Source organism: Archocentrus centrarchus, chromosome 21 (assembly GCF_007364275.1).
Source record: "Archocentrus centrarchus isolate MPI-CPG fArcCen1 chromosome 21, fArcCen1, whole genome shotgun sequence".
NCBI classification, from domain to species: Eukaryota; Metazoa; Chordata; class Actinopteri; order Cichliformes; family Cichlidae; genus Archocentrus; species Archocentrus centrarchus.
The window spans coordinates 14,678,423-14,701,629 of NC_044366.1; the positions used below are offsets into that span (position 1 = coordinate 14,678,423).

General features: G+C 39.1%; 1 long non-coding RNA gene across 1 annotated transcript; it reads right to left on the reverse strand.

Annotated features, from left to right (window-relative positions):
• Positions 1–6,200: 6,200 nt before the first annotated feature.
• LOC115800324 (uncharacterized) lies at positions 6,201–8,558 on the reverse strand. Its single transcript, XR_004021662.1, has 3 exons — positions 8,476–8,558; positions 8,320–8,374; positions 6,201–6,251 (listed from the first exon to the last, which is right to left on the reverse strand). It is a non-coding gene; the product is annotated as an uncharacterized LOC115800324 (long non-coding RNA).
• Between the last annotated feature and the right edge of the window lie 14,649 nt (positions 8,559–23,207).

Genomic DNA, 23,207 nt, shown 5'->3' on the forward strand with positions numbered 1-23,207 from the left:
AGACACTGATGAGTTCAAAAACAGCAGAAAAGTTGAAGCTGAGGTGGCTTGCAGATGCAGCAGCAGCAGCAGGAGCCAGACTAAAGCAACTTAAATCATGTGCCCTGCATGAGATTTGCCAATAGGATGCACAGAAAGGTATCAGCTGAACCATCAGCTAATGTGCGATGGCATTTAGATGAGCTGTTATCAACTGATGTAGCAACCATAACTGGTCTATATATTCATCACCACGTGCACCCTTAACAGCCTCAGTGTAAGCAACCAATAAACATAGTTGGTGTTTGTAAGAAATTCAAAGAAAAGAAAAATCAAATCTATTTATATCCATAACAATGAATGGAGATTCTGAGACCTTTCACAATATTACTGTTCTGGTGGGCAGAAACACATACCATTACATTCTACATTTCATGTGCAGCACAGCATGTACTCTTTGCTCTCCTATATTAATTTATTCCTTTAATATTTCCTCAAAAGGAATTTTAACATTGTCTGCCATGAGTTCAAAGGCCTGGGGCCAAATGACCGGGGAATTAAATAAAACATGTACAGCATGATCTTAAAAAGTGGACACATGGGCAGAGAAGAAAGCAAAGTCAAGATTTTACAAATGCAATGTTTCTCAGGAACACACTGCACTAAAGGCAACATTTTCTTGACCAATGAGTCCAAGAAGAAACCCAATACTTTTCTATCAGTCTGACTATCCATTTCTCTTTCTGGTTAATTTATCTACTTATCTCTGAAAACAGGAACCAGCTGAAAGTCTCTGTGGTTAGTCTGCTGCATGCTGCTCTGGTCTGCTTTGTTCAGATGTGGTTTCATCTACCACAATAGATTGCCATGGTAAAGCAGCAATTACACACCATTACAACACTATTACATTAGGAAGCACAAAAAAGAAGAGACAGGCAGAGAGAGAGAGAGAGTCAGGTTTGTCAATAGATGAGGCTTTTAGGACTTTTTTCAGAAGAGATGTTCAAGCTGCTATTAGTGCTGATTGGAATTGTATGTGCATTGTCAATGCAGAGAAGAAGACAATATATTTGCATGCATAGCTGTTTGCTTTTTTTATCCCCCAACTGTCCATGGAGCTGGCACATTTATGTGCGTTACATATTATACACAAATTAAATGTATGTACAGTAACAGTCAAAAGGATGGACGCACTCGGGTGAGTGTGTCTAAACTTTTGACTGTTACTGTATGTATAATCTACGCCAGCAGGACTGGGCAGAATTGTTACCATGTGAGATAGGCCCCAGGGGATGAAATGTCATCTCTGCTGGGGAACTTTCACTACACATTCACATACACACAAACTGTTACTAACTCTAAGCCTTTCTCAATCTCTGCACATATGCACTCTGTCCTTGTATCTAAATGTAGATCTTATTCCGATCCTATAGACCTGCAGGGAAGTGGTGCTGCACAAGACCATGCTAGAGTTTTGTGTATGTGTGTGTATGGTGTGGTAGAGTGTCAGTGGTTTAAGTATGTGTCATGTTGTATGCCATATGGTCAAAATTACCTCTCACAGGGGACAAGTCTCTAGGCAGGGAATAGAGCATTTGTAGAGGCATGTCAACAGCACACATGCATACCCTTCTTTACACACATAATAAACCACAAAGCTTACACAGCACGCACAAGCACACACACACCCTACATACAAATTTTTCTCACTAATGAAGGTATAGCTACTAACGACAAACACTTTCAGTCATTAATGTGCTCATGTACACACAATGGTTTAACATCTAGCCCCTCTGATGAGAGAAGATAGTTAGGTAAGTGGGATTTGATGAGAAACAGATAGCTAAATAACTAGGCTAATGGGACAATTGTAACCCATTACACATACATACACTGTACTTAACCTCTCCTCCTGTCTGTATGCCTCTTAAAACAACAGAATTTGGCTGCAGCACTTTCACTTGTTTTTCAGCTTATCACTCAAGAGCAAATGCTATCTAGTGCTTTGTTGCCAAGACATTCTTTGTCTCACTGGCAAAAAAAAAACACTAAGCAGCAGCTAAATACAAAATTATAGAAAGTTAGCAGACATTTCAGACTTGTGTGTCTAATTTAGGAGAATTACAACTTTTCAAAGCACAACCCACCCATATGCCTGACACATCAAGCTAATTGCACACAAAAACACATGCAGGCTGCACTAGCGCATTTCAGTGCAAGCTACAAATGTCATGATGATGCCAGTCAGGCCTGTTAAAAATTACATGTATGGCCTGCGAACATATGTTCACTCATTAAGGTGGGACACAACAGCTTTTAGGGTATGCATTTTATTGTTCTGGATTCTAGTTTGCAGAGGCAGTTCACTCAGTTTTTTTCTGACATAAATTAGGTCAAAAAATACCACATGGTTGTTGGATTTCTGGATCTTTGATCTTATTCTTTTAAGTACTTGAGGCACATGTTTAAACACAAAAATGCAAAGCTTTCTCTTTTTTCCACAGTGATTAATATTATTTTTTACATGAATGGAAACAAAAACTCTTTTGTGTTTTAAAACAGCCATTAATTCAGCAGCATCAGAGAAGGCATTCCAACCAGGGAATGTGTGTATTGTTTAGGAAATCCAGTTACCAGTTAAGGCACACAGACTCATTATTTAAGGAGGACAGAATACATTTAAATTATCGAAATTAAACAATGAGGAGAGACTGCAAGTAGCTGCAGACTATTTACATAGTACTCTAGTATTATTTACACATATTATAATATCATCCCACCAAGGGCAACTTGCATCTAAAGCTCAAATAAGGAAATCAGCATTATGGGAAACAAAACAAAAAGCATAAAATGTCCCTCATAGCAAAACTATAGATTGATAATGTTATGATTTTAGTCCAACTATATGTAAAAACAAGCAAATGCTGTTTGAATCATTCATAACCCTTATGACCACATATCCTCTCTATAACTCATCCTGACAGTCTAGGCTTGTGGAGAGCTGAGGCAATAGGAAGCAGAGCAGGAATGAGTAATGCCGAAATGGTGGATGGTCAGTGAAGGAGAGATGGGTAATCTGTGATGAAATGTATGATAATGGGAACAGAAGATGGCAAATACAGCAGTACCAGAGGTGCTTGAGGTGTGACCAACAAGAGGAAGACTAGCTGAACACAAAATGAACAGAAATGTTTTTATAAAAGAGTTAAAGGAGAGAAAAAGAGCAAGAGGGAGGAATAAAGAGAGCAAAACTGTTCTTGAAGAATGAGGGCAGCCTTTGTCACACTAGAGAGACTGACAAAGAGATGAACGTGTAATAGGAGGGAAAGTAAGACACTCATACTGGAATGATTTTGTGGGTAAAACTGAAGAAGGCAGGGTGAAAACAGATGAGGGAAAAAAAAAATAATTGTGACTTGTTGACCCAAACCATAAGGTCTCACTTTAAGAGTGGAGGATAGAAAGAGCAAATAAAAGTGTCACAGACAGTTAGAAGAGATTGATGCTTGATCTCTGTGAAAAGAGGAACAATTAAAAGAGAGACATTTAAAGGGATTTTATTAAATTCATGTTCATTTATATAGCTGCAATTCAGAGCAATAGTCATTTCAGGGGACTTTAAACTGTAAGGGAAAAACCCCACACTATCAGAGAAAACCCCAACAATCAAACGACCCCCTATGAACCAGCACTGTGCAACAGTGGGAAGGAAAAACGTCCTTTTAACAGGAAGAAACCTCTGTCAGCACTAGACCAAGGCACCAATCTGTCATGACCATTTGGGGGATGTGGGGGAAAAGGTGAGTGGAGAAGAAGTCCTCAGTGCATCACATGAAATCCCACAGCAGTGTGAGCCTATAGTAGCAGGTAAGGGATGTGTCAGGATTACCTGATTCAGCGCTGACTATAAGCATGATCAAAAAGGAAAGTAAAAAAAAGTAGAGAGGGTGTCTGTATCCCAAATTCAAACTGGGAGCTGGGTCCACAGGAGAGAAGCCTGGCAACTGAAGGCTCTGCCTCCCATTCTACTTTTAGAATCTCTAGGAACCACAAGTAAGCCAGCAGTCTAAGAGCAAAACACTCAGGATTACATGGCACTGCGAGGTCTTTAAGTTATGACGAGGCCATAATCATTCAAGATTTGTATGCGATGAGAAGGATTTTAAATTAAATTCTGGTTTTAATGGGAGCCAATGAAGAGAAGCTAATACTGGACAAATATGATTGCTCTTTCTTGCCGCAGCATTTTGGATTAAATTGAGGCTTTTAAGGGAACATTTAGAACCTGATAACAATAAATTACAATAGTCCAGGCTAGAATTAATAAATCCATGAATTAGTCTTTCAGCATAACTCCTAGACAGGATGATTCTAATTTTAGAGATACTGTGCAGTTGAAAGAAAGCAGCCCTACATATTTGTAGGATTGCCAAAAAAAAGAGGAGGTGGTGGTGAGATATACTATGATCAAAAGTACTGGGGCACCTACACCTGTGTTACACTTACAGGAACTGCTCTGCCATGGAAACCATGAAGCTCCCGGCACACAGTTTTTGTGCTGATATTGATGCCACATTAGTCTGTGATGTTTGGAACCACAGTTATTGAGTCAGCAAAGTGTTGCCGACTTTTACACACTATGTGCCTCAGCACTCACTGGCCTTGCTCTGTAACTTTATGTGTTCTGCCACTTTGTAGCTGAGTTGCTGTGGTTCCTAAATGCTTCCATTTTGAGTCGATCATGGAATATCTAGGATGAAAGACATTTCGTGAACAGACTTGTTGTAACAACTGCATCCTGTTACAGTACAACATTTGAATTCAGTGAGTTCTTAAGAGCAACTCATTGCTTCATGAATGTTTGAAGAGTTAGACTGCATGGCTAGGTGCTTGATTTTATACACTTATGGGAAAGGGACTGAAGACACCTGAATTCAAAGATAAAGAAGTGTGACCTAATACTTTAATCCATATAGATCCATGGAATCCACGTAGAATGAGGACTCGCAATATTCAGTGAAACCAAAACTATCTGTAAACCCCTGGCCTATTTTCATTACCTCTGTGTACTGTGTAGCTCAATAACTATATTAATCCAACATCAGTGTCTGACCTCACAAATGCACTTCAGTTCAGTTCAGTTCAATTCAATTCAGTTTATATAGCACTAAATCACAACAACAGTCACCTCCCAGTGCTTTATATTGTAAGGTAAAGACCCTTCAATAATACAGAGAAACCCCCAACAATCAAACAATCCCTTTAGAACAATCACTTGGCGACAGGAAGAAACCTCTAAAACAACCAAAAGAGCAAGAGATTAATAGTAACTAATTATTAAATGCACAGTCGTGGATAAACACAGAGAGTGAAAAGAAGAGAGTGGAGAAGAAACACTCAGTGCATCGTGGGAACCTCCAGCAGCCTAGGCCCATTGCAGTGTAACTAAGGGAGGGTTCAGGATCACCTGATCCAGCCCTAACTATAAGCTTTATCAAAAAGGAAAGTTTAATCTTATATAGAGAGTGTCTGTCTCCTGAATCCAAGCTGGGAGTGTTTTCCACAGAAGAGGGGCCTGAAAGCTGAAGGCTCTGCCTCCCATTCTATTTTTAAATACCCTAGGAACCAGGTGTAAGCCAGGAGTCTGAGAGCAAAGTGCTCTATTGGGGTGATAGTGACATGGTGCTATGAGGTCTTTAAGATAAGATGGGGCCTGATTAATCAAGACCTTGAATATGAGAAGAAGAATTTTAAATTCTATTCTGGATTTAACAGGGAGCCAAGTCAGTATGGGAGAAATATGCTCTCCTATGGGTATTTTTAAAAATCCCCATAGGAGACACACTCCTAAACCTTGTGGAAAGCCTTCCCAGAAGAGCTGAAGGTGTTATAGCTGCAAAGGGTGGACCAGGATTACATTAAACTCTATTGATTAAGAGTGGGATGTCACTCAAGTTTATATGCGTGTAAAGGCAGCCGAGGGAATATGTCGGGCAAAATAGTGTGCTTTGAGTTAATGCTAATGCTAGCTTTACTCTTGGATTCCACTCAAATAGCTTTGTATAGAATAAAATAGAATAGAATAGACTTTTATTGTCATTCAGTTATACACATCAGTGGACAAATGAACAAAATTTCATTGGCAGCATGGTGGTGCAGTGGTTAGCACTGCTGCCTCACAGTTAGAATACCATCTGAAAGGTCTGGGTTTGATTCCACCTTGGCCCAGGCCTCTCCTTCTCTCTGTGTGGAGTTTGCATGTTCTCACCGTGCTTGCATGAAATAAAATTATGAAAGAAATGAGAAAATAGTATAAGTGAATAGACCATGATATGATAATATAAAAATGTACAATTATGCAAGAAGAAAAAGAAGGAAAAAAATGTTCTGCACAGTCACTTTTACATTGTTGTTAGAGGTAAATAAAGCTATGATTCCTCATCAATCTTATATTGTACATTAGTTCGCCTTATGTCTGAAACAAGTTGTTTTAGTTTTTATTTAAATGGAAACTGTTTTGCATTGAATACCTGATGTGTTTATAACAGCATTACACCTTTGGCAGCTGATCCATTGTCTGACCACTTCAAACACACCAAATAAAACAACATCCGTACCTCAACGTACCTCAACGTACCTAAACGTACCTCAGAGCCCATCATCCCCTTTAAGAAAGAGAGCTCTAAGCCCACTACTGGGAAATCTGTGTGCTGTGTTACAATAATATCTTAGACAATAGTGTACAATAGTACAATCCTGGGGTAATAGGCTTGGGAAGACCTTTCCTTGTTTCAACAGAGCATTGACCCCATGCACAAGGTAAGATCAATAAAACAGAATTTTCTTTTTTTGTGAATAAGAACTTCACTTGCTTGCACAAACTCCAGTCTCAAAGAGAAATGAAGTGGAGCACCCACGCTGATCTTATAGCCCAGCAACAACATTCCCAGAAGATTGGAGGCTATTTTATTTGAAAGATATTTAAGAAGCATACATACTTTTGAGTATTTGGTGTAGCTGTGTGGGCCATTCTCTCTAGGGGAAATGAAAGGACAGAGGGATAGCCATGTCATCTTCAAAGAGAAAGCGAGATGACACACCAGATTGAAAGAGTAAGAAGGAGAGGCGGCTTTCTTGAGAGATAGCCAAAGAGTGAGAGAAGTATTTGTCATCACTGGAGAGATGAGAAGAAGAGAGTAAGATGAACCAAGGGAGGACAGAGAGAGAGAGACAGAGTGAAGGAATGGAGAGAGAGGACATAAAACGAGATGAAGAGGAGTTCAGAGGGCATAATAATGACAAAATGACAAGAGGATGATCGAAGCATGGGTCATGTTTACCCACAGGAGAGGGAGAGTAAGAGAGATGGTGAAGAGTCTGGAGGCAGAGAGGCGACAGCAGTCTGAAGGGTCACTCTATTTATGGGGATTGAGGGATATTGATGTGAGAAGGGAGGAGAAAGATGAAGAGAGACAGCTTGGGATGAAGAGAGGGCCTCTGGCTCTGAAAAAAGAAGGGGGTGATGAAGCAAAGGAATGGTGAGGAGGGGGAAGGAGTCACAGACGGAAGAGATACAGGGAGGAGAAAAATAATAGTTAGAGGGAAAAGAGAAAGAGCAAGATAGAAGCTAAAACCCAATGAGAACATGAAGTTTGCTGCACGGGGGGCAGTTATTTGATGTTTTAGAGAAATGCAGGGAGCACCAGGGCTTTAATGCAGCTGCAGCAAGAATTGGGGTGGGTGTGGGGGGTGTTTATATATATATATATATATATATATATATATATATATATATATATATATATATATATATATATATATATATATATATATATATATATACAGATGAGGGACTCTACAGGGAGTGAAATAGACTGAGAGACATGAGTGATTTATCTGTGAGTTAGAAGGGAGAGGTACAGACAGGAGGAAAAAGATGGTTACAAAGCAAGAGAAGCTTCTGCTCTGAGTTGAGATAGAGAGATATGACTAGACAGAACCCAGTCTCATGGCAATTCGTGGAAGACTTTGTCTGCAAAAAATCAGTTGGAGCTGTACCTTGACTGTAAATCAGGAAAGTGGGCTCACCAGAGAATGACTTAATATTATCCAGACAACAATATTTTCATTTTGAGGATGAGAAAACACCTGAACTTGGCTACAGATATTCAACAGTGAAAAATCAAAATGTCTGAATATAAAAAAAAAATCCTCAGGAAAGCAGAAGAGAGGCCAAACAAATCCTTTTTTAATAAAGAACAATATAATTCTTTCAAAAACTTTAAGCCAGTGATCCTACCAGCTCTGTGACACAGAAAGTAGAAGATCAAGTCCACTCACCCAGCTTCTCTGACAATACACAGCCTCAGAGTAGCCTCCATTCACTCTGGATTAACTAAAGAATAAGAAAGAGTACATTTAGCATCCAAATGTCTACAAAAGCAACAATAACATCAAAATTATATGAGACTTTCCTGGAATTGAACACATTCTTACTTTCAGGGCATCAAACCTGACTGCACCCCTGAGATACCCACAAGCTGTCCTTTGATGCTGCTGCTGTGATGCACCAGTGATGACAATACTGGAGGTTCACAGAATATGTCCTGTTTCAAAGAGCACACTTTCAAACAGGTTAACAAAGTTCACCTAAGGGCGCAGAGGGGCTGGTGGTGAAGGGAAAAAAAAAAGGTCTAAAGCAGCCAAAACTCCAGCAGCACTTTTGGTATAAGAAACAACCTTATTGTTAGACCAACACTTTCCAGCATGTGGCCTTCATCAGAACCATAAAATGTAATGGAAACAAGATTTTAAATAGAATAGTTTTGAGGCAGGAAAGAAAGAAAACAACCAACGCCCAACGAAGGATGGGTTGGGCATATGGTCATGTGTCCCAGGCTGGCAGAGAGAAAAGGGTACAACCCAGAAGAGGTCTGGTTAGGTCTCAGAGTATTTCATATTTATACACCAGATAAAGAATGTGGGAATGTGGGATGGCCATGGCCCCCATTATTTGGGCGTACTTTACTAGGTCCGTATGGGTCGGACTACAGCCATTATCAACCTTCAAATTGACCTCAAATAAGCTTTTGCTATCCGTATCGTTCTCACGCTATCATGTTGACAAAATCTGCCAATAGGCATAAAAACCTGCCAAAGTATTTAAAACCACCTTTGTGCTGGCCCAGACTGCATTTTGCCATAATGGCACACACACACGCATAGATTTGCAAGGTGAAAACAATAATAAGCTGAGCAGATAATACCGAGAGACAGATTAAATGAATACTATGAGCAGCCAGAGTCTGACAAAGACATTACACACCGGCTATTGAGATTGTTCAAGATACACAAACCTGGCGTCACAGAGAAACAAACCATTCAGAAAGAACGTGTCAGTTGTGCTATCTACAATTTGCAGAGAGGCACGCTCTAGCTTCTATGAAGCTTTTGCAAAATTATTTAACTAAATCTTACCACATGTTTAATTTCTCTTTTTGTGTGCACTGCTTATAGTCCACGTTCTTCTATTGTGCCTCTAAACTCTCTACAACATGCTTTGGCAATATTGCATTTAATTATGTCCAATAAAACAGATTCTGAGGGTTGATTTTTCTGCACACTGGGAAAGAATGTGATGCCCTGAGCGAGAATCAGATGAGTGAGAGCGATGGCAGTGAAGAAACTGCTGAGTCACTTCAATGGGAGGAAAATGGTGGTAATGAGGGAGAGTGAAGCAGCCAGGAGTGGGAGAGAGGAGATAAAGGGGACGAAGGGTGGAGCGGGGAACATGCTGAAGTGAGAGAGGGAAGGAAAGGGGGAATGAACAGATGCAGAGAGGGAAAAATTTGGAAATGAGAAAAAATGAAGAGAATGATGAAAGCAATGGCAGGATACGGTCATGATTGTGCTGTCATTAAGCAGAGCATGTAGGTCATGCCTCATTTTCTCTCTTCAGATGATCAGGGCTTGAAGCACACCTGTTTCTTACTGATTCTGACAACCCAATGGAAACTGCCTCTAGCATACGTGCATATGTGAGTGTGTGCGCCTAAATTTTCTTAGTGAAACAACAAACTAGAGTGTTTTTGAGTTGTCATTTCCTTGTAAAAGAACCCATTTGAACAGCATTTTCCAAACTAGTAAATGGACTGGTACTGTATGGCACAGAGGGAACAGTCAGTATTTAGCAGAATCAGCTTGATTTTGTCTTTTTCTTGGGATCTGATAAATATAAGAAAAGTATTATTACACCATGCCTTTATTAATTTAACAAAAGCTAATCCGAAATGCAGACGCAATGTGAGACAAATCTAGTATATCTTTATTGCTTACATAGGATTTTTCATTTTTTTAAATAACCTGTTCTGTCTGGCAGCTTTTGCAATCATGAATCATGATTTGAATGCACCGTTGTGCGAAACACATTTGCTTCTCCAAGATGAACTCTATAAACTCTCTATAGGCTCCACTTGTTAGTGTTTTTCTTTTTCTTTTATTTATTCATTTGTGTTATTATTACTCACATACAGCACCTGACAAAACAAAAACAGAACAAAACAAAAAGCAAAATAGATACACAAACTGACAATCTTGTTGCAGTGTGTGTGTGTGTGTGTGTGTGTGTGAGCGTGAATGTGTGTCTTCGTCATGAAACGTACTTGATAATGAGGGTGAGAAGCTGCAACATTTCTCCCCATGAGCCAGAGGCAGACAGACAAAGACCCAGGAAACTGATCACAACTGCGGGCGCACCCTGGAAGAGGAAGGAGGGAGACCCTCAGCAGAGCCATCACAGCGAAAGGGCAAGAGTCCTAGTGAACCAGAAGTAATGGGCAGCCCACCCTGCCAGAGCTATCCCGCCACAAGCAGAGAACAGGGTCCAGTCAAAGTCCAGACCTCAACCAGATTGAAATGCTTTGATGAGACCTTAAGAGAGCTGTGCATTAACAAATTCCCACAAACTTCAATGAACTGAAGCAATATTATAAAGAAGATTGGGGAAAAATTTGTCCGTAATGATGTGAGAGACTGATAAAACCATACAGAAAATGATTACTTCAAGTTATTGCTGCTCTTTTTTCAGACTGTGTTTTCTCATTTTGGCTTAGTTTTTGTTAAATAAATAAAGATACATTGTAATATGTCATGAGTTGTTGTTTGTCTGAAGGTGTGCTTTCCTAACCTTAAGACCTGGTGAGGACTAGATGCATTCTTTATTATGTTCTGACAGAATTCACAGAATTTCCTTTCCTTTTCTTTCTTTCTTTCTTTCTTTTTTTTAACCATGACTGCATGTTGTTTTTAGCCTGCACCCACACACCACTACCTTTTCACATCTGCTACAATCTTCACTGCTGTTATGCTCTCACTGAATTGATCAGTGAACTGCTATTTTGCCTAAAGGAAAAGGAATGAGAAAAATAAATAAATAATAGCTATGAATTGCGTGTCAGAGACACGCAATTCAAGACAGCAAAAGAAAATGTGTGTGTGTGCATTTCAAAGAGATGCTGCAGAGATGCACTCTCTGGACTCCGTGTAGAGTTCCCTGCAAACTAGTTTAATAGCAGTGAGCTTAACTGAACATCTGCTAGGGTGAGACCTTAAGATTCACTGTTCAGTTAAATCTTACTGAACTATCCATGAATTTACTTGAAATCATATTGTTAATGCATTAGCTTTATTCCAGCATGTTCTTCTTCTTGGACCAACTCATCCTTCATCTGTTAAAACATATGACACAGTTCTGTCCATGCTAGTTCTGATGACATTGCTAAATAACACAAATTCAGTCAAGCGCAATCATTTTAACTGATCTCATCCATGTTAAAGTTAAAGCACACTGTTGTGTTGATAGTTGTAATTTAAATTTCTCCTAAAATGACAAAATTTAAACCCAGTAATTGGGTGACAAAAAGGGTGGCGTCTCTGTTATCTGTCATCACCTGTCAAACCCATCATTATGCTGCAGTGATGCAGTGATGCAATGGTGCGCGCTCGTTTAATTTCTGTTGCAGTGTTTGGTGGATCTTCTGACAAAGAGAAGCAACAGTCAGTATGCATTTGCATTTCCACACTGACATTAAAGGACCCCCTATTTCTGTGTTTTCCAGTTGTCTGATCACTAAGCCAGGTTAGTATGAAATGCTATCATCCGTGTAATTGAATGTTCATATGCTATACACCGGTGTTTTGCTATTTCTTACAAGTAATCTATCTGGTAAAAGAACCTGCAATCCTTCAGCATACTTTCATGCTTACACTTGCTGCTTTGTGTGCATAGATATGTTCACACTGACAGATACAGCTACGTGCAGTGCACCTGATAGTGTGAATATGCATTAGAAAATCTGAGTACTGAGTGCTTACACACCTCAACCTTAATGGTTGCCATCATGGTTACATTACGTCAGGGGTTTCATAATTTTCAGGCTTTGACATTACTTTTGTCATGGCTTCATTCATGCTGTTTACAGTATGTGCATCAACTTGTTATCCTTGCTATAGCAGAATTTAGTATGTATATGGTTAGTGTCAGATATTAGCAAAATTCAACTGTAGTCAAATGCTGTGATTGTCATTTCTGTCAGTGCACAGCTGCATGTACTCTAAGTATGTGTACAGTGTGTATTGCATACAGTAGAAGTATAGTAACAGAAGACTTGAGACATGCTGACATGCCCATTTTTTGTTTCAGTGTTCCTACGCAGCTCTGTACAGACTCACACATTCATTCATGTCACAGTTCTGAACTTGCTGCAGCCAGTGATGTCAGCACAGGAGATTTAACCACCGACAACAGATTAAAACACCAACCTCACTATGCTACTGAGGTGACGCCAGCACCAATTCAGTGCTGAACTGCCCGTCAAAGTTATGTAATGCTAAACACTTTAATACACAGTAATCTTAGATGTAAACATATTTTGCAATTACTGCAAATGCCAATCAAATCTCTGAAAGACCGAGGATCAAAATGTTTGCTCAAACTTTGATTAAGTCTCATCTCAAAACAACCTCTATAGAGCAAACATGAAAAGTTTCCTTTCACTGGATGATCTTTACTGCTGTCAAACCAGCTGCTTTCATCAGTCAATCATTTCATATACATCTCTATTGTGCCAGTGATTGCTCAGTTTTCAACAAAGCTGTTTTATTTGAAAACTAATTAAATTAAGGCTGTTTTTCAAATACATGTATAATAAATCAGGTACAAACATCTAACCAAAAGGAAGTTTCACTCAACCTCATTCTGCCTCATTGAAATATAAACAAACATGGCTTGCTTAGGATCCCAGAATGTAAACATGCCAAGCCTTCATACTGTAATATAGTTTGACTCAGAATATGATCTGGAGCATGAGAGAAAAAAAATTATTGTGAATAAAATAAAGCAGTAGAGAATATGATCATATAATCTAAGATGTCTAAACTCAAGTGTCTGATTTTTTTCTGCAAATTAAACTCTTCATATTGTTTTAACATTAAATGGAATAAAGTCTTTTTTTATATCTGTTACACACTCTAAATTTACATTCTTATAAGCTTCTAGTCTTTATTTTCAACTGTTTAAAAGAATGTTTGAATAAATTTCATCCATCTATTTTCCCGAGTCATGTCTGCTCCCTCATTTCATATTAGATGTCTACTATAATAAACAAAATATCTTTCTGTGTGTCTCATCTATATCAGCTAGCATGACATCTTTTTGTTACCCATTAATGGGCTAAGATGACCTGTTTTTAGCATTTATGAACCATAACAACTGATAAAAGGATTGTATCAAGTTTATTTCAAAACAATAGTAATAGTAATATTTTATAACCATAAAATTATGCATTATATAATATGATGCCATCAGGTGCAAAACATTGTATCATGTCATGCCTGTACCAGTATGGGAAATATGGGAATTATAAGACCTGCTTTTTATTTGAATACAAAATAAAGTTAAAGGAAATGTAGAAAGTTTCATCTAAAATCATCAGCTTAGTGTTGACTGTGACTAGAGATGCTACATGCTGTATACCAACAGACATAGCAAGAATCTGCAGGATGGTGAATGTCCATATAACTTTAATCTGCTTTTTTAACACAATATATTTATGGGTATAAATGCAAAGAATCCATTTTAATGTGTATCATAAAAACAAAGTGCATTAATGGTTTGGGTTGGGCCCAAATATTGTCTGATAGAAATGCTGATTTGAAGTTACTATCTTTTCTTTCATGAATTCATACAAGAAAAGCTTATGAAAATAAATAGTAGAATTTCTTAAGAAACAAACAAACAAAACAAATCAAGATAAGCTGAAAGCTACAAAGAAATAATTTGATCTAAGATAAATCTTCAGATATTTTTCCAGAAATCATGGGTGCCAGATATAAACAAATAGACAATGTGAGCTTTATTTGTAATAACATTGCAGATTACAGACATCAGTTCCATCAAATATGTAGCAAATTATAAAGTATTAAAACAAAAATATGAATTTAAATGTAAAAATGAAACACCTTATCTGACAGCAATCTTCACAGCTTCCGCTCTTCTGTTACCAATTCCTCCGCTCTTTTAAAACAAATCTCACCGGCAGATGCAAGCACTCTTTTTTCATTGATTTAATAATGCATACTATTTGCCTGATCAATTTATTTAAATGTTAGATTCCACAAAAACACGATTAACTAGAGGCTGCCAACAGACAAGAAAACAGTACCAAAGAAAACAGAAACAGCTACTCTATCACTGAAGATTGATCATTCCAAAAACCTAAAGCAGATAACAGCCTTTGGCCAACTTCCCATTTCTACCGGCATTAATTGCATGCAAATAAACACTTTTCAGTTTATCTGCATTCGTACAAACAATGATAAACAACTGGAAGAGAAAATATTGACCTGGAAATGTGAAGACCTGAATAATTGGCTGCTGCCCATGAGGATAAGTGAGCAGCCTGGTCAGTGGGTTTCTAGATTGCAAGTGAAGTACCTACAGTCAGTATAATGAATATGAATGAATTCTTTTTTTCTTTTTTAAACTTTCAACCTGAAAGGAACTGCAACACAGTGACCATACAACAGTATTTACTTTATCTGTAAGCAGATTATACTTCTTGTCATAGCAACAAGTGTAATCTGTTTACTACGTTTGCATCAAATATGCATTACAATAACCAGTCAAAAATAACAGCACATTGTCTTATTTTCAGTGGTGTATTCTGCCGTATTTCAGGATTGGCATTACATTTTTTTTTTTTTTAGGACACAACAGTCAAAGGTCAAAGGGTAGATTCAGCTCATCATCCAGATGACAAGGTTACAAAAGCAGATCCTGCGGCAGTGGTACATGTTTTGAATTTTTCCAACTTGAAATGTTTAGGAACACTTGATCTGTGCAGCATATTGAAGTCAGCAGCAGACAGTGAATCTGAATCAGTCTGGTGAGCAGAGTTGGCAGGCTGACTTCTTTGTTTGTCTGTCTTTCTAAATATGAAGAAACTGCTTCAGGGGATATTTCCTCTCCCCTGTTTTCCTCCTCCTTTGTCTTTCGGTGTCTTGCTGCTTTTATCCTCTTCCCATCCCTCATCTTCTCTTTAACTGTGCAGCTTGTTTTCTTTATTTTTCTCCTCATTCATTTGTTAGTTTATTCCTTAAGTGGATCCCCCCCCCCCCCCCCCCCCCCCCCCCCCCCATACTTTCCTGTACCCTATGTCATCTGTCCTTAATCTCCCTTGGCTATAAGCATGTGATGTTCTAAGAGAGGTATGTTACTCTACGAAAAGGAACTTTTTGGGATAATCTGCAAAAGCATCTTGACATGGCATGATAATCATATTTGTAGCATCTCACCAATTTCCTGTACTTTGGGTTAGGGTAACCTATTTAGTTTGAATTCATGAAAGGGTTTGGGTCATGATTATGTTTTGGCAGCAAATCATAATCACAAACTGAATGTTTGTGGGGACATATGGCTCTCATCAGATAAGAGCTAGTATTTAAAGTTTTTATTTATACAACTGCGATCAGTCTTACGATACATAACGTGTACAGAGTGAGAAAGATGAGAAGCTTTGACAGTTATTTAACACATCCACTCACTTGTAATCATCAGCCTCATCTCCTGCCCTTTCACATAGTCTCGTGCTGGACACGAACATGTGGCTTTTTCGCACACATCACTCTGATTGTGCGCTCATGCGTGAAAATTACACTTACACAAACACCGCCCACCAGTCTTCGGTTTGTGAGTCAGAAACCCTCAGGTTCACTGACTCACAAACCTCTCCTGTTGAATCTCTCATGGCATTGCCTATATTCCCTGTAGCCACCCAGACACGCATACAGAGACAGACACATACGCATGCATGATTAGTCTCCTTATGCAGATAATCACAGAGATTACAGATTAGCATGCACATGCATCCAATTATTCACATCAATGTACTATGTTCTCCCTGTGTCTGTGTGCATTCTTTCTGGGTACTCTGGCTTCCCCCCGCAGTCGTGCATGAGGTTCGGTTAATTGGTGATTCTAAAATGGCTGTAGGTGTGAATGGTTGTCTGTCTCTCTGTGTTGGCACTGCAGCAGATTGGTGACCTGTCCAGGGTGTACCCTGCCTTTGGCCCAATGAGAGCTGGGATAGACTCCAGCCTCGGATGAGCCTGTATTGGATAAATGGTAAAAAAAAAAATGGATGTGGGGTTCTTTCTTGTTGTTATTCTGAAAGCTGGCTGTTAGGTCCTGTTTTTTTTTTTTTTCCTGTCATTGCATTTTTTTCTGCATATGATTTGTTACTGGGACAGCACAGTGGTGTGGTGGTTAGCACTGTTACCTCACGGCTGGAAGGTCTGGGTTTGAATCCACTTTAGCATGGACCTTTCAGTGTGTAGTTTGCATGTTTTCCCTGTGTTCGTGTGGGTTTTCTCCAGGTACTCCAGTTTCCTCCTGCAGTCCAAAGACATGCAGTTTGTCGGGTTAGGTTAATTGGTGATTTTGCCCATGTGTGTGAATGTGAGAATGAATGGTCATCTGTCTCTCTGTGTTAGCCCTGCGGCAGGCTGGCGTACCCTGCCCCTCGCCCTGTGACAGCTGGAAAAGGCTCCAGCCCCCCGACCCTGAACAGGATTAAGAGAATGGATGGATGATTTGTCACTCATCTTTGTCTCTTGATCTAGGTCCACCTCCTCCCTGTCCTCTCTCCTTCCTGTATGATTACCTGCTCCGCCCTAATGTGTTTTACCTGTGTCTAATTGTCTCCCTGTGTTTTTAAGCAGTGTGTCAGTATTGTCTATTGTAATTACAGTATAGTGTTCCAGCTGCCTTCTCACGGTTTCCTTGGGGTTTTTGCTCTAGCTCAGTTACCTACTTTTGCCTCAGACTACTGCCTTCGCTCTGTTTATTTTATTACTACCCATGTACCTAACCTTCTTACCTCAGACTTGAACCATGCCTTGTCTCTGGAGTCGTGCATTTCGGTCCCTATTCTGAGTCATTATAGTAGCATGGCTGTGGGGATATAATGCTCTATCAGCCTGTGAGTCCACCACTTTGCTGCAGATTGAAATATCTCAAAAAGCACAACATTTGATAATTCTTGTGAAATTTTGACACACTGACTTTTCCTTTAGTTCCACCAAGAGGTAAGCATCTCTGATTTTTAGTGAAATGTTGCTATTGGATGTGCCACAGAAATCTGCTCACATTCCCACATTCCTCCTTTATTGATTCTGATAAACCTTCTAACTCTTACTCTGGCACCTGGTCAAGATATCATGTTTTTCTAATTCTACCTGCCAAACTGATAATATTTCTACCTGCTTCTGCTTTTCTTTGTGTTACTCACTAGCTGTGAGAATGTAAGCATGCTTGTGTTAACATTTATCATAAAGCAGCAATGTGCCTAACAATGACAGGAGTGTCTGAAATCAAGAGTCTGTGCTCTTTAGGCAGAGGACTATGAAGTGCGCTTGTGAGGAAGATGAATGGATTTTTGGACACCACTCTGCTTACTTTTTCCTGCAGTATTAATTATCTCACTCCTGTCACACAAGATGAATGTTGGCTCAATGTACAGTAATTACAAACAGTTTTTGTGCTAACTGTATAAGAACTGTAACTGTATAAGAATACTTTCCCAAACATAAGCTCATGAATACTTTGTGGCAGCCAATGTTGCGATAGATTGTTGTTTTTCTTACTTGTCAGGCAGCCATTTTTTCTTCATCACAATGCATGATGTTGGGACACCATGAGTCAAATATGTATGGTTATACTCACTATACATTTAGCAAGGCACGTATGCAGAACCTGAACCTAGCTCTGCAGACTGTTGTTTATGCAACACATAAACAACAGTCTGCTGTTTCCTGGGAGCAGGAAGCTGTGTCACAAACACAGTCCTGTGGGCTGGTCCTGCTTGTGCTATTATCAGTCCTTCAGCCAGCCTTAGAAAAGACCAAAGTTATAAGTTAAAAAGAGCTGAAGTGAACCTCAGTGTTAGCCACTGCCTGTTCTCTTCATACTGCTGTTTATTTTCTTCTTTTTCTTTAATGCTTCTCTTTCTATGCAGTGCTCCCTTTCCTGTTAAGGCCAACTTTTCAACCAATCCGCATTTGACTTACAGTTTGCACAGCATCATTGTAGCTATGCATGTAAATATGAAAAACTATACGTTATCATAATTAAGGGAGACAAATGTTACAAAGTCTGCGTAGACAGCAGGAATGACATCCCTTGAACTGAAGAATGTGAAATATATTTAAAAGTTAGCTATAGACATTTAGTGTTCTTATAAAGGTCTATTGGCTGAAGTCTGAAGATTAAAGTTACAGTGTGTAAAACTTTTACCACCAGATGTCAGTACACAGCAGATTGCATTTATCTGAATTTTTTTTCTTACCCCTCCCAATTCAAGGGCATAATCCTAGCTACAGCGGTCGCTGTAGGACAAACACATTTTAGTCAACCAAGAGAGATGAAAAACATTAGATATAGACTGTTCCCCATAACAGCTAAGGCCAGGCAGTGTTTCTACTATTGTTTGTGTAAAGCACTATATTTAACATATTGGAATAATATCAACACTTAGCAATAAATCAGGAAATTAAAAAAGGATACAGTCAAATAAATATTTGAATTTATTTATATTATTTTAAAGTCTTTTACATTTTTATCTCTGAATCACCTCAAAAGCTCTGGCCAGTGTACTCAGATAGCAAAGTGACTCCGGACTGGATCCAGAGTTTTCCCTGTTGTTTAGACTGTCAGTTCAGCGTTTACCTTAGCTGTCAATGCCAGGTGAGAAGCATCCACCTTTAATTACTGTGGAGGAGGCTGTAAAACTCTGTGAAAGTCTGATGACAGCAAGACTGAGATGAGATGTTGAGGATATCCTGAACTTTTCTGTTGGCAGGTGCTGCTGTTTTTGCTGCTGTTAGCCGGTGTTAGTGAAACTGTTTTTGAAGTGGATGTATTATTGTTGGACTCTGAGGCTTAGTGAATAAACTCTCATGTGAAGTGAGAATGTTATCAAACTGTTTATCAGAGGGAAAGTGTTTTTGTTTGGGTTTTTTGAGAGGGGACACTAAAGCCTCACATCACCAGCCATAATGTTAGCTTATACCAAGCTGTTGTTGTTGTTTAGCTGGCTTGTTGTCAACTGTCCCAAGACGGGAGGGTCTGATGTCTAAACTGCTGAGAATAAGTAATGATGAGAATATCAGGAACTAATAGACATGTTAATGGGCATTTCCTTGTGTTAGAACCCTGATGGACAGTTCAGGAGATGAGGCTTGAGGTGAGGAGGAAGAGGATGACTGATGATTAAACATAGGCATGATCCTTCATATCTTGAGTCTGAAGGTGCAGGCATGAATTGAAATGTCTCTCCATGGCACACGATCGCCTATGAGTTCTCTTCTCCTCCACTTACAATGTTTGTAGCCAATCTCTAGCCACATTTGTAAAACGCAATTGGTTGGAACGTACATGCCCTTCCTGACCACTGTATTCAAATATTGTAGGGGAACATGGCAGTTTTCACAAACCGGTGCCTGCTCCTGTTTTTTTTTTTTCCTTCTTTTTTTTTTTTTGATAACCTTTTTTCCATGAACTAACTTCAAATTATTGACTGTACCTTCAAATAAGTTTTTTTGGATAGATCCAGAAAATGATTTCATATAGAAAGATAAGGGTAATTTCATTTGGTTTTCTATAATACAAGTAATATAGACTTATTACTGCTGTGAAACACAGGGGAAACATTTGTAACCCCAGCAAAGATCACAGATTGAACAGTGTAGGAAGTAATTATGAAAGAATCATAGCTAGTTTTCTTCATATCCTATTGCATTCATATACAGATTACATGCATCCTCACACATAAATCCAAACAGAAGGACTTAATCTGTATTTTTAATCAAATTCATAAAAACAGAACTGCCTGCTTGTACTTTAGGTACATTCTGCGCAGAAACCAGTGCCCTGCAAATCATACTCCAGCTTCAGCTTCAAACACTTACAAGCAGCTTTTATTGTATTATATGTTCCATAAAATGTATAAGTCACTGCTTTCCTGCAATGCAGAAGAGTCTGTCAGTTCAGTAAAGCACTGCAACGTTTAAGCTAAGACAGACACAAGGGAAAGAAGGCATATTTAGTATATCTGAAGCTCTCTCTGTAAGTCATTATGCAGAGAGGAGAATTACTTCAGTGACTTTAATAGAAACGTAGGCTGTGACAGAGACTTGGGAATAAGAAGACATCACCATAACTGGGGACTGATATTATCCAGCCTTTATTGTGAGTCTGAAATGGCACTGCCTCTCTTTCTATCCTCTGACTCTTTCTCTTTGCTCCCTCTTTTATTCTGTCTCCCACCCTGACTTACATCCCAAAAGAAGAGATTACATTAGAAAGACCTCCTTTCTTGTCGTTCAGTAGAGAAGTGCATAATTACTGCGTCTGGACCTGTGCCAGAGTTCCTCAGTCCTTATTGTGAGTTTAAGAAACCTAATTTTCACAGCTTCACTGACACTTCAGTTGAAAAATAAGACGGTACTGCTGAGCTTTCACAAGATGGTATCAAGTCAAATTATGGAGAGCATAATAGAACGAGAGTTCACCACGTTTAATACAAAGATACCTGACTGCCTGTATAAAAGATCCAGCTCTCTGAAGAAGTGTCCTGAACTAAACTAATCTGTGAAGAACAAATGGTTAGCTGCAACCTTGAAAAAAAGTTTTAACCAGAGGGAACCTTTCAAGTTTTTTTTTTTTTTTTGACACTTCAATATTAAAAAAAAACCAAAAAACAGTTTTTTCCCTGGTCTGGTGTTCGTCTCGGGAAGTGTAAAAGACAAGACTGGAGTTTGAAGGGTTCTATAGGGCACCAGGCAAATGGTACAGTCAAACTGCTCTGATACAAGACCCTGCCTCCCCAGGGCTGTGTATTATTATGGCTTCCTGATACTAACCAGTCCTCTGTGTGCCACAGTGTCTTTTATTGCTCCCACGCAGAGATTTCTTTCATCTTTTATTATGGGTTCTTCTCTTCATAGATATTCCTTTTATAGTTTTTCTCTTATCTGTCTCTTCTTATCTGAGTCTTTCAGTCTCTCTCCCTCAGCACACGCACGCGCACACGCACACAAAAACATAAAACATAGTGGGTTCAAAAATATCCTCCCTAATGAGACACAACAATATTCAGGTCTGGCTCATACATATAACAACACACATCCACAGGCACCTACATTTCCGATACGCCCTTACCCACACACACAGGATAGCACATGCCCTTAGAGTTCTGCAGCTTATGATAATGTCTGTCTCTTCCAATTAGACACTTCTATCTGTGTAATGCTTACCACACTCCTTGCACTTTTTCGTCTTTCGTCTGCCCTGTTTTTTGCCCCTATAATTGTCTCTCTCTTCAGTCTCTTGCAGGCCTGCTATCAGCCTGAAACCTGCTTCTGACGCAAAACAGATGTTTTTCCACCCCTCCTTCCTCCCCCTATCTCTTCCTGCTTCTCCACTTCTATATCCTTTCACCTAATCCTCACCCACCTTCAGTTCTCACTACATTTTCTGCCTCTGCCCTTTGCCCCCAGTACTCCTTTTTGCCTTCAAGCCCTATTTTGTCTTATTTGTCTAATTTTAGCCTTTCCCCGCATCTGTTTGATGGGATAGCACTAACACTGAAATGAATTCCAGAGGTCTAAGTGTTCAAATAAGCAGTGTTTGACTGCCTTTGTCAGCAGTGTCTTTCACAAACAAACACTCTCATAAATCAGTGCTTTTATTTTTTATTTCTTTTTTCACTTTTTATATTTTTTTTAGCCTTTATTATGACAGGACAGTTGAGAGTGAATGCAGCAAATAGTCCAGGACAGATGCAAGCCCCCCCATAACGGTCCTGTGACACCAGCTCAGCCCAGTGAACCATACTGGCACCCAGTGCTGTATGTTTTGCTGCTTTAACTTGCTGTTGTAATTGCATTGTAAAATAAATAGGAAACCCACTTGTAAAGATGCAGCACAATTTTATTAATTTTTTTTTTATTTATTTATTTTTTGCTGTGAATAAATAAACTGATATAAGTCATAACAATATCAATTTAAGTTCCAGCATCTATTCAGCCAACTGTCCACATCCATCTTCCTTCCATTCATTTAGATTGTCTAATCATTATCATTTTATAGTCTGGAGAATCCTCTGACACAGCCTTATAAATCACCCATGTTTGTTTCACATGTAGCGACTTACATCTGTCTATTTATTGGCTTTGTTAATCCTTCTCATATTGGCCTTCTTATTCTTGCATTCCTTTATTCCCTTTTTTTCAATCCTCTTCCACTAATCTTTTCCATCCCTGATCACCTAAGGCAAGCTCACCTGCTGCAGAATTGAGAGAGCCTCATTATCTCAGACACCTGATGAGCCTGTGTTAGTTTTTGTGCGCAGCTGTGCCTTTCTGTTTGCTGTCTTGGGTGGCGAGGTCCAAAGTGAATAGTGTGGGTTCAACTTGTCATCTGAAAGAAGTGGTCATCTCACAGCCGCTCTACAATTTATGTTGATAATTACAGCATGCACGAGGAGGAAAATAATGCACCAAACCAACAGCGCAACACACAGCTTAATGTGTGAGTGTTTGTGTGCATGTGTGTATATGGATGTTTTTGCAACACGGGGTGTAATCAGCATTTTCAGAATACATTACAATTT